The sequence below is a fragment of the Diadema antillarum genome, unplaced genomic scaffold, assembly GCF_040938485.1.
Source record: "Diadema antillarum isolate AM-2024a unplaced genomic scaffold, OU_Dant_1.0 seq00000079_RagTag, whole genome shotgun sequence".
Classification (NCBI taxonomy): domain Eukaryota; kingdom Metazoa; phylum Echinodermata; class Echinoidea; order Diadematoida; family Diadematidae; genus Diadema; species Diadema antillarum.
In genome coordinates, this window is record NW_027271172.1 from 1,750,872 (window position 1) to 1,766,530 (window position 15,659).

The window sequence follows — 15,659 nt, forward strand, 5'->3', positions numbered from 1 at the left end:
ACTAGTAACTCATAATATACGTGATGAAGGTATACCACCACGGACATCTACTCTTACAGCCGCGAGGCCATGGGTTCTCTCCCATATATGTCGTGTATGTACCTTTTGAATTTGTCATATCTCTTTATGCGTCTTACATTCCTATAACAATGCATTACAATATTGTGCAAGCCATCAGAGAGAACACATCAATACGTCACTGCTGCAATTCAATTCAACTCAATTCATTTCAATTCAATCATGTCAATCCAACTCGCCAAATACGTTGTATAAGAACTTAATTAGGCAGGCATGCATTACAATACGTCACCTTGGCCTCTAACAGGTTGGCATAACGTAATTGAATTTGGATAATCATAAATTTGTTATACAGTATCATAATTAATAGCGTCAATATCGTCCTTTCCCTCTCTGTGTCCTTCAATTTCATTTGTTTTCATATTTGTATCAATTTGTATTAATTTGATAACACGAATCACTTTAAGTGATGAAATAAACTCGTGGAGGAATGCGCTATTGTCCTAGTCCACAGGCATGTGAAAGGCATTTCAAGGACATCTTCTGGTATACAGTATAACAAATACAGATAAATATGACTTCAAGGTGTACACAGTGCCTTCCTTGAAATTAATCACTTATTACTTCGAAGAGATTACGTGAAGCGAAAAACCGGAAATTAGATACATCCGTAGACACACTACTGAATGGATTACATTGCGTTTTCTTTTCTTCAATATTTTTGTAGGGCTTCTCGCAAATGGAAAGCGTATCCACTGAAGAGTCTGACTGCGTCTATTTTATTCATATTTTTTATTATTTGTGTGTATGGATATGACCTTATTGTGAAAAGAGTAGAATTAATTAATTATTTGAGGAGGTTTACTGAACCGAAACGGGCATTTATACCTTGGTTGGTACACTAAAATGAACAGACTTCACTGTGTTTGGCTTCGTTTAATATTTTGTTTGAAGAGCTTCTCTTTGATGGAAAACAAACCCTCTAAAGAACACGATAAACACGCTTTTTACTTTTTGGGTTCACTTCAGTTTTCTTTTTTTCCCCTTCCAACTGGATTTTTTTCTTTATATTTAAAGAGCTAACCTGATGCAAAAACTGGTATCAAAATATAAAATACAATTTTCCATCAATTCTTTTTTTCATTGATATGATTATATATAACAGTGCAATGTTTTGATAACTATTCATAGCCAGTAAAAGAGGGTATACACACACACACACACACACACATACACACACCCATTACATGTATCTGGTTCTTGTTCTCTCTCTCACACATACACATTATACATGTTATATATTATGTTACATATGTATATATATATATATATATATATATATATATGTATATGTAGTAAAAATGTCTGAAGGGCAAAGAGCTTTTAATGGGGAACGTTTTAATCTTTACACTTTTAAAACCAGCAAGCAAGCAAGCATGCAATCAAAGAAACAAATAGTTCATACATCCGGATACGTCCTATTCCTTCATGTAAGACGTTTCACATTATGCAGTATTCTTCATGGAGATCCATGTGCACATTCGTGCTTTTTTCCAGGATGGTACATACATCACTTGGTTACCATGAGCACCATGCATGCTGTACACGACATCAATAGCTGTACGTGGACAAGACGGTATATGGTGATGAATATTGTGTTAAAAAAACTAACGAGACCCTGCTCTTTATAGTACATTTTGCTTGTAAGCTCATGAAACCCGGAGATGGGCCCCCACTTTCGAAAATGCTCCGCCGGCGGTGTAGTAGATAATAAATATTTCGTATTAGTCGCTCTCTGTATAAATCGTGATTAGCATAATACTGTAACTTGTGCGGAATAAAATTAGGGACCGCCAGCACTTCCTCGCTACATCCAATACCTCGTTATGCGAGTGTCCATTATATCGCAATCACGCCAGGAACATCATGAAACTGTATATTGTCATGAACTTTATCCTGAAATAGGGCCTACACACTATGACAGCATAACAATAATAACATTTACAGCATAACAATGATAACATTTAGTGTATATCTAATGCAGAGAAATAATGAGATTTCATTTCTCTTTTTCCCTCTACAGAGCCTAATTTGGAAAACAGCGGTATGCTTCATTTTTACACAATCCTTATTGAAGCACAGTAAGTGAACTCATATTGGTGCCTAAACGGGCTCATCCCATCTAGACCGACACCCACGAGTTCGACATTGAAAACAGGTCCATGAATCATACAGCTCACCAGTCATACAGCCCATGAGTTCGACACTAGGCAAATAAAGCCCATGAGTTCGACACTAGGTAAAAACAGCCTACGAGTCCGACAGATACAACACGGGGCTAAATATGTCGGTCCCGTGGACCTTGTTAGCTCAGTGTCGAACTAATGGGCTGTATGACTCGTGAGCTGTATACACTGTAACTCATGTGCTGTATGACTTGTGAGCTGTATGACTCGTGGGCTGTATGACTCGTGGGTGTCGGTCTCGTGACGTGCACCCGCCTAAGTTACACGTGCATATTTTACAGCTTGACATGCTGGTCTGATGATGTTCCTTTTTTTAGTGTATATTCTTATATTTCGAAAAGATACACTTTCTCACTCACGCTGATGTTACTTCCATCATTTTACGTAACATGATATGAATACGAATATGAGAGCAAGATATGAATCATCTTAGTTTTTTTCATTGTTTACTCTCTGTAGAATTATTATGTTACATTTTTCGTGATGTCCATGCTACGAATCCTCAAGGGTTGACTGGGGAAGGGATATAGCATCACAAGCCACAGTATACATTCGTAGAATTAAACTGAGCTGAATAAAGGTAGAGAAGGACAATAGAAATGCCATTTTGATTGGTGCTTGATGTTTTGCACGTATAGAGGAATGCTCAATAATATAGCTAATTGATGAAAAATGATGATGAAAATACTGATTGCTATCAAATTTTGTTATGATACCATAGAGATGTGACAGGAGATGACATCAGTGAGAATTTTAAATGGAATTGTCTGTATTCCATCAGACAATCGTAGAGACTGTACTATCATAATCATTGATTTTATCAATTTGATCAGCTTACGCATCTAGTGGTGCCACCACTTCGTGCAGCAGTGGCTACGGGTTGAGCTACACTCTCCCGATATCAAAGCCGTGTCCATTGATGAGGGAACAAAATGGGCACCTCGTCCAGTCCATTCCGAAGCTCATACCTGTCCGAGTTTTACAGGGAGCAGGGAGGAGGCAGAGCAGTTCCGGTATCCCGATGGGGTATCGCACCTGTCAGTTACCGGGTAGGTTCCTCTTCAGATAATGGTCCCGCTTGATTTAATGATTGATTAGAAACGCGAACTGAATGCATACTGTTTAGTAAAGCATTACATTTATGTATGTATCTAAAAAATCTTTGGAATAGTTTGTGTATATTAATGTCATTTCTCTATTTCATGTATTTGGTAGGCCTATGAATGTGTATGTGTTTGGGAGTGTTTGTGTGTGTGTGTGTGTGTGTGTGTGTGTGTGTGTGTGACCGGAAGTGTGTGAGTGTGCGTGATGAAAAAAAGGTATCAAAAAAGTAAAAGGGGATCAGTTTATAATACCGTTAGAGCACTGAAAAATAAGAACAATCTTATTTTAGAATTCGAAGAAACAGGAAACATAACAAAGCCTGTTCTTGCCATGTCGTCAAACAATATTAGGGTGATGTGTGACGGCTCTTGGTATAACTTCTATTCGCCTGTCTGACATTTTCTCCTCACTTGAAGTTTGATATTCCATTCTGTAATGTGTAGAGGAGATAATTAAAAAATATATATACAATTTCACTACAATACATTCCTCTCTGACAACACCAATAATCATCCTGGAAAAATACAGGAGCTTTCGCTGTATTTGAACTTTTCTCAACATTGTTAATATCTTGTTGAGATATAACTTAATAGGCCATGCAAATATTTGACGATGACGGGCACACTGCGGTGTAGACAAGCTCCCTGATTGAGATAGTGTGTTGAGACTGTGAAGGCGTAATGCACAAGAGAGACTTAAAGGAAGATTTTATTTTTTATTCAGGCCTTCAAAGATGAAACGTATTAACATACTTTGACACACTGTCAGATACGGCTAAATGTGAGTGAATTGAAAAGATCAGCAAGATGTCAACATTCTCACCACAACTGTGTACTGGTCTCCGAGGGATCTTGGACATCCATGCTCAGCTTGTGGAACGACGTATCATTCTACGTCCACAGAATCCTTGGTACTCTGCATGACTCTCTTTATGAGGCGAAGTGTGAAAGGACACGCTACGAGAGGAAGATGGTCAAATCTAGTCTTCAAGTCCACAAAGACATCTACCGAGCTCTTCTGTCGAAGGAAAAGGTCGATTTCTATCGTGACAAGATTGATTCATGCACACAAAGTGGCCTGTTTAAGCTGGTGAGTGAGCTGTCGTCACCAACCAGAAGTAGGCCTACAGTCCTTCCTCACTTTGACTCTCGAGCACAGTTAGCAAATTGCTTTGTGGAGTACTATGAGCAAAAGATTCGAAAGTTGAAGGACAAACTGAAGCTTGATATCTGCCAAGAATTGTCTATTGATCTACGTGATCGTTGTCAATAAAAATTGCAGTTATTTCACGAGGTCAATAAGGATGACATAAGTCGTATTATTAGGTCATCATCCTCTGCATCCTGCGAACTTGATCCTCTCCCAGCACCACTTACCAAGAAATGTATCGGTGAACTGCTTCCTGTTCGTTCTTACAGATATGGTCATTGCAAGTCTCAGGTCTGGTGTTATGCCAGATTTGTTCAAAAGGGTTGTAGTTACTCCACTTCTCAAGAAAGTTGGTGCATCGCAGGAAGATTTTGAGAACTATCGCCCTATCTCAAATCTTAACTTCTTCGGGAAGATTATAGAGAAGGCAACCACAAGTCAAATCATGGACTATCTGATGGAAAACAGTTTGCATATTCCCACACAATCGGCATACAGACGACAGCATAGTGTGAAGACAGCACTAACACGTTTACATAACGACATCTTACTCTGTTTAGATCGGCGACATGGAGGCTATATTGGTATTGCTTGACTTCAGCTCAGCATGTGATACCATTGATCATGCCACCTTACTCGACCGGCTCACAAGGCGGTATGGATTTGAAGGTTCAGTTATAAATTGGTTCTCTTCAAAATTATCTGGATGTTCCCATACTGTGAAGATTGGAAATCATAATTCCCATCACAGATGACTGTGGGGTCCCACAAGGCAGCGTCATGGGGCCTCTTCTTTTCACCTTGTACAGTGCACCTGTATAAGATATCATCAAAGCGCATGGACTTCTTTCGATGATATATACAGATGATCTCCAAATATATTTGACATTTTTTTTTCCACCAAGAGACAGAGAGATGGCGATCACGCGCATAAACAGCTACATCAAAGACATCACATCTTGGTCGTTCAAGAACAAGTTGCTTGTCAACGCGTCAAAGACTGAAATTATACACTTTACATCTAGGTTTGCCTCATCTCCTCCGTTCCCTCCTGTCATCACCGTGGATGGTGTTGGTATCCCTGCAGTCAGCAAAGCACGCAATCTTGGTGTCATCATGGATAAACATCTGTTGATGTCCAAGCACGCAACCTTTGTGTCATCATGGATAAACATCTGTTGATGTCCGATCACATCACCAAACCTGTCAGTCAGCAATTATAGCCATTCGGAAAATTGGACAGATTCGGCAGTATCTCAACAGAAAGTTTATTGAAACTCTTGTGCACTCGTTAATTATGTCTCATGTCGATAATTGTAATATTCTGTTGTATGGCCTTCCAAAGAAAGATGTCAACCGGATTCAAAGAATTCAGAACACAGCAGCTAGATTGATTGTAGTGGGTGCACGCTCTAGGGACTCTATCACACCAATTCTGCATAAACTTCATTGGTTGTCAGTTGAGAAACATGTTGTATTTAAGATACTTATTATGCGTTTTAAAGCTCAGAACAATCTTTCTCCTTCTTACATTACAGAACTTATTCATCATATCATTCCATCGCGAACTCTTTGATTATCATCACAACATCTTTTGTCGATCTATCCTGTAAATACACAAACATATGGTAACCGATCCTTCACATCATCAGCTCTCACTCTTTAGAACCCATTACCTCTTTCAATCAGATGCATATCTTCCTTTGATTCTTTCAAGAAGGCACTTAAAACTTATCTGTTCAAGTATTCATGATTGTATATGTATATATATGTTATGTCATGATCGATTGATCGATTTTTTTTTAACCTATTGCTGAAGAAGAAATTATAGATATTATTAAGAATTTGAACGATAAAAAAAGTTCAGGATATGATGGAATTACAAATTTTCTTTTAAAAAATGTTTTAAACGAAATCATTACTCCTCTTACATACATTTTCAATCAATCCTTATTTAATGGCAAAATCCCCAATAAGATGAAGGTCGCAAAAGTTGTCCCTATCTTTAAGAAGGGACAGAAAGATTTGGTGAATAATTACCGACCAATTTCTTTGTTGACTTCAATCTCTAAAATTCTCGAAAGGGTGGTTTACACACGATTATTAAAATTTCTCACAAATCATAACATTCTGTCGGATTCTCAGTTTGGTTTTAGAAAACATTACAACACAACCCATGCTTTACTTACTTTTATAGACAAGGTAGCTCATGCTATAGATAGTTTTGAACATATAATTGGAGTTTTTCTTGATTTTTCTAAAGCTTTCGACACGATATATAGATCATGAAATCTTGTTTTATAAATTGTGTCACTATGGAATCCGCGGTACCCCCTTAGAATGGTTTAAGAGTTATTTAACAGAAAGAAAGCAATTTGTTAATATCAATAGCCATGATTCGCAATTAAAGCCTATTTCATGTGGAGTCCCGCAGGGCTCCCTCTTGGGCCCACTTTTATTTATAGTATACATAAACGATCTTCCAAAATCATCGCAAATTTTGTCATTCATTTGTTTCGCCGATGACACAAGCTTGTTTTTTTTTTTCACATCGAGACCCTAATGCATTAATAAATATGATGAATACTGAGCTCAGGTCCGTGCAATCCTGGATTTATGCGAACAAACTGTCCTTGAACATAGAAAAAACTCATTATATGGTATTTAGTAATTCTTTGAATGTTGTTCCATATGATATCAAAATAAATGATTTATGTTTAAAGCAGGTTAATAACACAAAGTTTTTAGGGCTTTGGATTGACCAAGAATTATCCTGGAAAACTCATGTTAATTTTGTAAGTAAAATTCTGTCTAGAAATATTGGGATTTTGAATAAGCTAAAACATTTTTATCCTGTTCATATTTTGCAGAGTATATATTCTTGTTTAATATCTCCACACCTCAATTATGGAATTTTGGCGTGGGGAAATGCAATTCACTCATTACTAGATTCCCTTCTCCGTATTCAAAAGCGTGCAATAAGAATCATAAACCACGCCGGATATTTTGCCCATACCAATTGTTTTTTCCATCAAAACAGAATTCTGAAAATTTCAGACTTATTTCATTATAATCTCGGAATTTTCATGTATAAACTAACAACTAATGAATTACCATCTGTTTTTATCCACATGTTCAAAAGGAATCGTTCTATCCACTGTTATCCCACTCGCCAGAGTGACGCCTATCACCTTCCCCGTACTCGCACTATTTTTGCAAAGAAGACAATTATTTACTGGACCCAGATATTGGAATGATCTCCCTCTAGATATCACTTCTTCCTTATCTTTATTCACCTTCAAACGCAAATTAAAACAGTTATTACTTAGTGGATACACACTACCAAGCCTTTAGCAACCTTTTTATGCTCCCAGTCTTTTGTCCTTGTCCGCAGCACCAAGTTACTTAAGTTATTTCATGGTACCGATACATCTTTTAATAATACAGCATTTTTGTTATTCAAACACTGCGAGATTTGTATGCAGTCTGGTTTGTGCGATATCTATGTGGTTCATTAGTTTATTACTCATCTATTTTTTTGTACTGGTGTAATTTTAGTTGGTCAAGACAAACATATCCGTTCTCCGTGTAAAATTATATGCCTATGAACTCGGGAACCTACAGTTTTACAAGCTTTAAAGCTTTTATGTAGGCCCCATCATATTTCTTATACTTACTAGTGACATTTTCATACGATGTGACCATGTACGATTGTATATGTTATGTCAAGCGCATAGAGAATTTTGTTAATTGTTATGCGCTTTATAAATGTGAATCATTATAATTATTATTATCATCTTCATCAATTAATCATTATTACGATTATCACTTCTTCTTTCTTATGTATTAAGATACAATGTCCCCGTCAGAAGTTTCCACCATAACATCCATGAATTTGGATTCCGCAATTCACATAGACTATATATTTTGTAAGTTAATCTTGGCATGTCCGGATCAAAACTGTACAAAGGTATTCTTGACCACTGAAAATCCGAACCCTCGGCTTGTCAAGAAGTACCTGCATCACCTTAATTGGTTCACCGTGGCGTCAAAGCAATTTTTTGTATTCCGTCATCCATCTTAGCATGTCTTCAGGTCCTAAATAATAAACGATTGGTAATGGTTATCAATTTCGCCCGGACAATCGAGTTGATATTACACACAAAATGAGACTTCGGTGAGTTTGAGTATTTCCCATTGTTTGGAATTGTTTTGTTTTGTTTTTTGTTTTTGCAACGTTTCTTGTTGTCTCTCGTTGTGTCCAAAGCTTGTCACGGCGAACCGTGCGGGGAAGGACGGTGCGAAGAAACGATGACGGGTTCTTACTGTCACTGCCCGCTGTCCTCTGCGGGAAGCCCCTGTAAATCGCGTAAGTTAGAGACTGTACTAATTCTCAACAACACACATTTTTTTTTTTTTTTTTGGGGGGGGGGGGGGGGGGAGCATACGCGATCGGGGGATGGGTAGGGGTGGTTGTGTCCCCTTTGATATTTTCTGGGTTGATAGTCTCCCCCCCCCCCCCGTCTCGATTTCAAAGTTTAATGTATTCATTTTTCTACTTTTTGATAAATTTTATTAGAATATGAGTCAAAGCTACAAATTTGTTTTATTTCTTCCAGTGCATCAAGCATGTCAAAGCATCTGATAAGTGATGACTTTATAAGCAAACTTTTAATTGTTTCTAACACTATAGGTGTGCCTACTTCGATACTTGAATATTATAGAACTCCATATTATTGTAAAAATGTCTTACACTACCTCTAGAAAGCATGATCACGTGGTAATCAAACTATATTTTCCTGAAATTTGTTTCATTTGATGAATTATTTATTGCTACAACTTATTCCTAGAATAAAAAAGTAACATTTTAAGATTTTAATCTCAATATTAACTTTGACAATCTATGTGGTGTACGACCTGCATCTGTGGTAAAGATGGAGGTTGAAAAAAAAATCAAAGAAGCAGATCGAAACTTGGGTTGAGGATTTATAGGGACTACTGAAACCAATATAAAACCGGGAAATGCAGATACAGGGGAAAATCAAAGACATTAAACAACAATAATTGTAAGGAATGAATATTAGCCTGTCTTGGACTTCTAGCCGGAAGAACGGATATACTTGAGCATCTATAATTGTTATTCATAATGTATGAAATTACGGAGAAGAGTTCTATTTGAGATTTTCTCTCGTAAACCTGCTGTCCCTAATTACGCAAACAGCGACCCAGACAACTGACTCACCAATCAGTGGCACATCAAACCGAACGCTCCAAACCGACGACACATCTGGTAGCAACACAATACCAAAAGTCGATGGCACAGCTGCGGTTACCATGGCAACTCCTACACCAACCTATGCGCGGGCCACAACCGAGGGTATGAAAAACGGAAACGGGGCGACTGCAAGCTTTCCGAGGTTTTCCGTTTCTGGTTCTCCACATCAAACTACGTATCAAAGTTACACGTCTGATGTGGGAAAGACGCCGCCAGATGCTGGCCAAACACCATACACTGAACACCAAGCGGCAAAAGCCAACGCAAACCTGGGTATTGTCCGTGAAGACATCACAACGACACAAGACGTTCCAACATCTGTGTTTCAGCAGACGATGTCGTTTGAAGCAGCTCCTCAAACTACAGGTAATTCCTGAGTCAATCATCTCGAGCCAGGATCATAGCCATGGATAGACTATGGAATTGAATAGCCTAAAAAGAGAAAACAGACAGACGAGAAATTTTTATTTTTATTTTCTATTTTATGTTTTGTAATTTATTTTATAATTATTTTTTTAGAGTACCCAATACTATAGGACATCTCGCGGAGGAGGGCTATACGCTGGATAGAAAGTTTTTTTTTTATCGTAAATTCATTCATCCATTCATTCATAATTTCGTTTCATGCTGAGAAGACAACTCCACGTATGTGAGAGAGCCACGTGCATGTCGTTGGCATAATATTTCTCTATAAAACAGATAACTCCATGCAGTAAGTCAGGAGTCGAAGGACCGAGTACAAAAAGTCCAATAGAAACTTCAATCTTCTAAGTTATCAAAAGGGATTTAAAGGTTTTGATCAAGAAATAAATTCACAATTAAAATTAAGAAAAAGGAGATGGTTCCTGTATCTCTTTGGAATATGACATGTGATTTCATAGCTGAAAATTGCAAGTTCAAGGGATAGGTAACAGAATTTCTGTCGTCATTTTCAGCCCCTGATGCATGTTCAACTTCTCCATGTGAGCACGGGGGCACCTGTGTACACCTGCATGCTGGCACCGTGTCCTGTATTTGCACTGACGAATGGACGGGAGACTATTGCCAAATAGGTGAGATACTCAAACTGATTGCACGTCTGTTATCTTTCTTAAAGGCACGAATCTAGCCCTTTCTTCACCCTGGAAATATTCTCCTAAACATAATCAATTTCTCATTTGAAAAAAAAAAAATTGAGGTCGACCATGAAGGTCAAAGCATAAATGTTCTGTGACAGAACAATTTTGCCGTCGACTTCATCATTCTCTTTAAATCACAATAACTACAATGAATTATATCGATGTTTGTATTGGTCATGACAGCTATTCTTGAAAATGTATACATGAGGTAAATTAAGTCACCATCAATCTTGTCAATCTTGCCTGGTTATTCATTTTTATAATGACAAATTTTTGCAATATGCAATGCCAGAGAAATCAAATGAAGACTACATGCATTGCGTCTGTAAAGAGTTATGACGTACATGTTTATAAAGTATGTTGTTGCAATTAAAGCGAATGACAAACCTATGTATTTCTTTGATGATATCGGTCATTGCCTTGTAGATGCAAAGCCATGTCTTGCCAACTATTATCTATGCGAATTGTCAGGATCCGATTGCATACAACTATGGCAACATGCAAAAATGATGGAAGACATTCTGATATGTGGCAGTAATCACCATACATGTCTAAAACTTTGATTCCTCTTGCGATCAAATTTTCGCAGCCGTTTGCCCAGAGGAATGGACATTTGGTGGGGGCAAGTGCTATCACGTCCTGTCCACTACTACCTCCTGGTCGTATGCTAAGGATTCGTGCAACGGCGCTCCGGCTGTCATGCTCGGAGGCAATCTGGGGCAGCGGCAGCCGTCGCTGCTGTTCCTCAATAGCGACGAGGAGGCCGACGTCCTCATGGCGCTGTTTGAGTTCAACGCGAACTGGGTTTGGATGAACTGTAACGACGAGCAGAAGGAGGATGAATGGATATGCGAGTCAGATGCCAGTGGGACTATCTCAAACTTCAGAAGTTCGTAGCTGAGTATTTGATAATTTATAGATATTGCCTATTATACGGGGACGTTGTTCGTCAGGCGTTGAATCTAGAGGGAAATTCCAAAGGAAAACCGCAAGAAGCGCGTTGAAAACGTGATTATCAACATGTTGGCTATAGGAGGGATCAGAATGATTGGCAACGGAGTGTAGGTTCACACCAACTGATGGCGTATTGAAAAATGGGTGGTGTAGGAATTCAAGTTCTTTTTAAATTTCAGTAGACTTTGTGCAAAGAACAGAATCCATCTTACATTACTTGAAATGAATAAGTTCTTGATAGAATGCACATATTGAGGTATACGCATTTTCTCCCCATAAATAAGTCCTACCTATACATTTATTTCCGGTCTCTGGTCTCTTTGTTGGTCAAAACTGGTCCCTATAAAAGGGCCTTACACACTTTATCTATTGCCTGTGGAACTGCAGCCAAATTGGGAAATTAAATATTTCGGAGACAGGATGATTTAACTCTTTAAAAAATTCCTTTAAACAAATTATGCATTGTTTGTTTGCGATAGGCCTAGATGTCTTGAGCTATTTCGATAGCCAGGAGCTTCACAATGTCTTACAATATGATATATTTCGTATGTAATCCTTAACAGGGTGCTGATTATTTTCAGACACTTTTCCACTAATCTCGTAAGAAATGGTTAAGATTGCTAGTGCAGAGAATGATGAAAAATGAATGTGGACAAGTATTCAAGAAGAAATAAAAATCCAACTCTTCTATCCAGTAATAACCACTGTGAATATTAATGTTACCTGTAAACTCAGGCACGTGTACCGAGAAAAAAACCAGCAACAACTATATGAACATTCCTAATGGTTGCCCATCTGTTTTTGCTTGGTTTGGTTTCTGCTTTTTGCTTTTGCACGTATACACAACTTTCAAAGTGGTGTTAGAAAAATAATTCTCCCTGTGTTCTTATACCTCGAGAAAGACAATATACACTGCAGCATTCATTGCAGGTATATAAACACAAGCTCAGTTACTGTTGGTGTTTCATTTCCCGCTTTTCCCTGTACATCATTGTTAATCCTGGCACAATTTGACAGTCGAGCTGTCCCTAATGATAAGGTGTGGTACCGCATGTATACAGGCTAAAATCTGTACCATTTCTCTCTTTGTTGTTAATCTTGCATAAAAACAGATTGGGCCACCAACCAACCAAATGACGGCCGGACTGGAAACTGTGTAATTGTGCGAGTGACCAACTTTGGAACTTACGTGCCCCGGAAATGGTATGATAGTGGCTACGGCTGCGGACAGAGGAGTGACATCAAAACGGTTTGCCAAATCATCGTGACGCCTTAGCTGGCCGGTATTCGACAGGACTATGATGGCAGCTGCGGCAGTGAGGGTTTATTGACATTGAGGGTGAATTAACATTGTGTTTGGTATTGATATTGATATTGATATTGATATGGATGTTGATACTGAAATTGAAATTGACATCTGTATTGATAATGATGTTGATATTAAAATTGGCATTGACATCACTATTGAAATTGATGTTAATTATCAAAATTGACATTGATATTGATTGATGCTGATTGTTGTTGAACTTTTGATGTCGACAACTGATATTGGTGTTAATCATTGTTATCGATATTAATGTTGATATTGATATTGATATAAACTCCAACTCCAAATTTTATTGTCCAAGATTGGAAATTCATTTTGCCCAATTGATCGTGGGCCCGGCAGCCACTGAGCAGCGCCAGATCGACGTTGCTCTAACCTTTTCAACTGTTGAACGGCAAACAAGGTAGCAGCAACTCCCATCTTTTAACGTCTTTTGGTATGACGCGGCCGGGGTTTGATGTTAATGTTTATATTGATATTGAATCTGAATATGATATTCATATTGATGATGTAGATATTGATATTGATGATAATGTTAATATTCATACTGAGGTTGCTTTTGGAATTGAACAAGTGTTGAAAATTGATATTAATGTTAATGTTTATATTGATATTGAATCTGAAATGATATGTTGATGATGTAGATATTGAAATTGATATTATCATTACTGGTTTCCGTTTACCAGTAAATCATATTATTTCATTAGAATCAGTGTTTTATTTTTGTAAGACTGAAAATAACATATCGTCTTGCAATTTAAATTATCGTCATAGAATGAAACAACCTCAAACTGATCTGAGTGTTGTTCACTTGAAAAGAAAAATGAATAGATTAAAAAAATGATATATAGAGGAATTTATTAATAAACGATAAGAACGGGAAAACAGACAGAGGAACACTCCTTCAACTTATTTCGATAGCCTGTCACGTCTAGAGAAAATGGCCCTTTGTGTAATTTGCAACGTATACTTACGTTTCTTTGGGATCTCACACCTTATGTTTTGTTCTCCGAAAACAAGATTTTCAAGATAACCGATCTTCATTGTAATCATCTTGGCCAATTTATGTACTAATTATGATCAGTAATGATTCCTTTCCTGCCACTGTAATCAGCATGTTTGCGAAAAGCTGCTCCTTCCATAAATGCCCAACACGTTACTGTAATGTGATTCTCATTTGCCTTTAAATAAGACTATTTTCACACAACCTATACTTACATTTTCTTTGGAATAAGCTCTGTGATAGTTTGAAAGCGTAACTAAGTTTAAGTTCTGTCAAGAATAATTTGAGGAATTGCTTTTTGGTTATCTACAAAAATTAATCTGAATCTCATCATCAAAGTTAGCTTTTTAGCTATGTTAACATTACGAAGTCGTAAAATTGTGCCGATCCTTTCTTTAATGGTAGAAAAAAAACATGCAGTCTATTTATATAGCAATTATTGCTCGGCGGCTCCAACCATCCACTAATTCTCGTCTTGTTATAGTTCTCTACCTTTCTATCTTCACACCACGTGATTCGTTTCTCTATCTCCCTCTCTCCCTCTCTCTCTTCCTTTCCTACTGCGTGACAGTGACTTAGTGTGGGGATTTGTCGGGTGTTTCTTTAGGGTCAGTTAGGATTCCATCTCTTTGTTTCGTAATCCGCTTTTTATGTATAACAGTTTATGATTATAGCAATCATAATGATTTGTTGTATAACGTGTGGGGGGAATGCACCCTACAAGTATTGCAATACACCCCATTTCCGTATACATATTATCTCTTAATATATTCTGCAAACTTATAAATTTCTTATATTGTACATCTAATGTAATTGATGCATTCAACCTGTCAAAAACTTTTGTTTCTGCTGAAATAAATAAATGAAAGAATGAATGAATATTTCTGCGAAGTGTATACCTAGTAATAAAACTCGTCTCATCCTTCAATCTTTACTTACATATAAATGGTTGAGAGACATAAATCTATAATGCAGTAGGCCCTAGGGAGATAACGATAGTATGTTACATGAATCAGTGGACGAAAACGCGAAGAGACAGCAAACATAAATCATGTGTGTTTTCGGGATTTCTCATGATCATTGCGCCTGGACCCTGTCCAAATTCCTGAACAAAAAAAAAAGAATAATGGTAAAAGTCGGCCATTTTCAATGAAAACAACATAAAAATACAGTGGACTTCGCGTTGGCATAATATAAGTTACGAAAAGTCTCTCCAGTGAAATGCAATTGTTTCGCCTCATTTCGGTTTTTTCCTTTTTAATCCATTCTTCATTTCATGTTAGTCAAAAATCGACATTTTGAAATTTATGAAATTGATATTACAATATGAAACATATTTGTGTTTCTTTAAACTAACATTTAGTAGATAGGTCCCATTTGGTACTATAAAATTTTTCATTTTAAAGATGTACTACACTAAGCATTTCCTAATTTTGTGTGATGATCACAGTCCTGACAATTATTT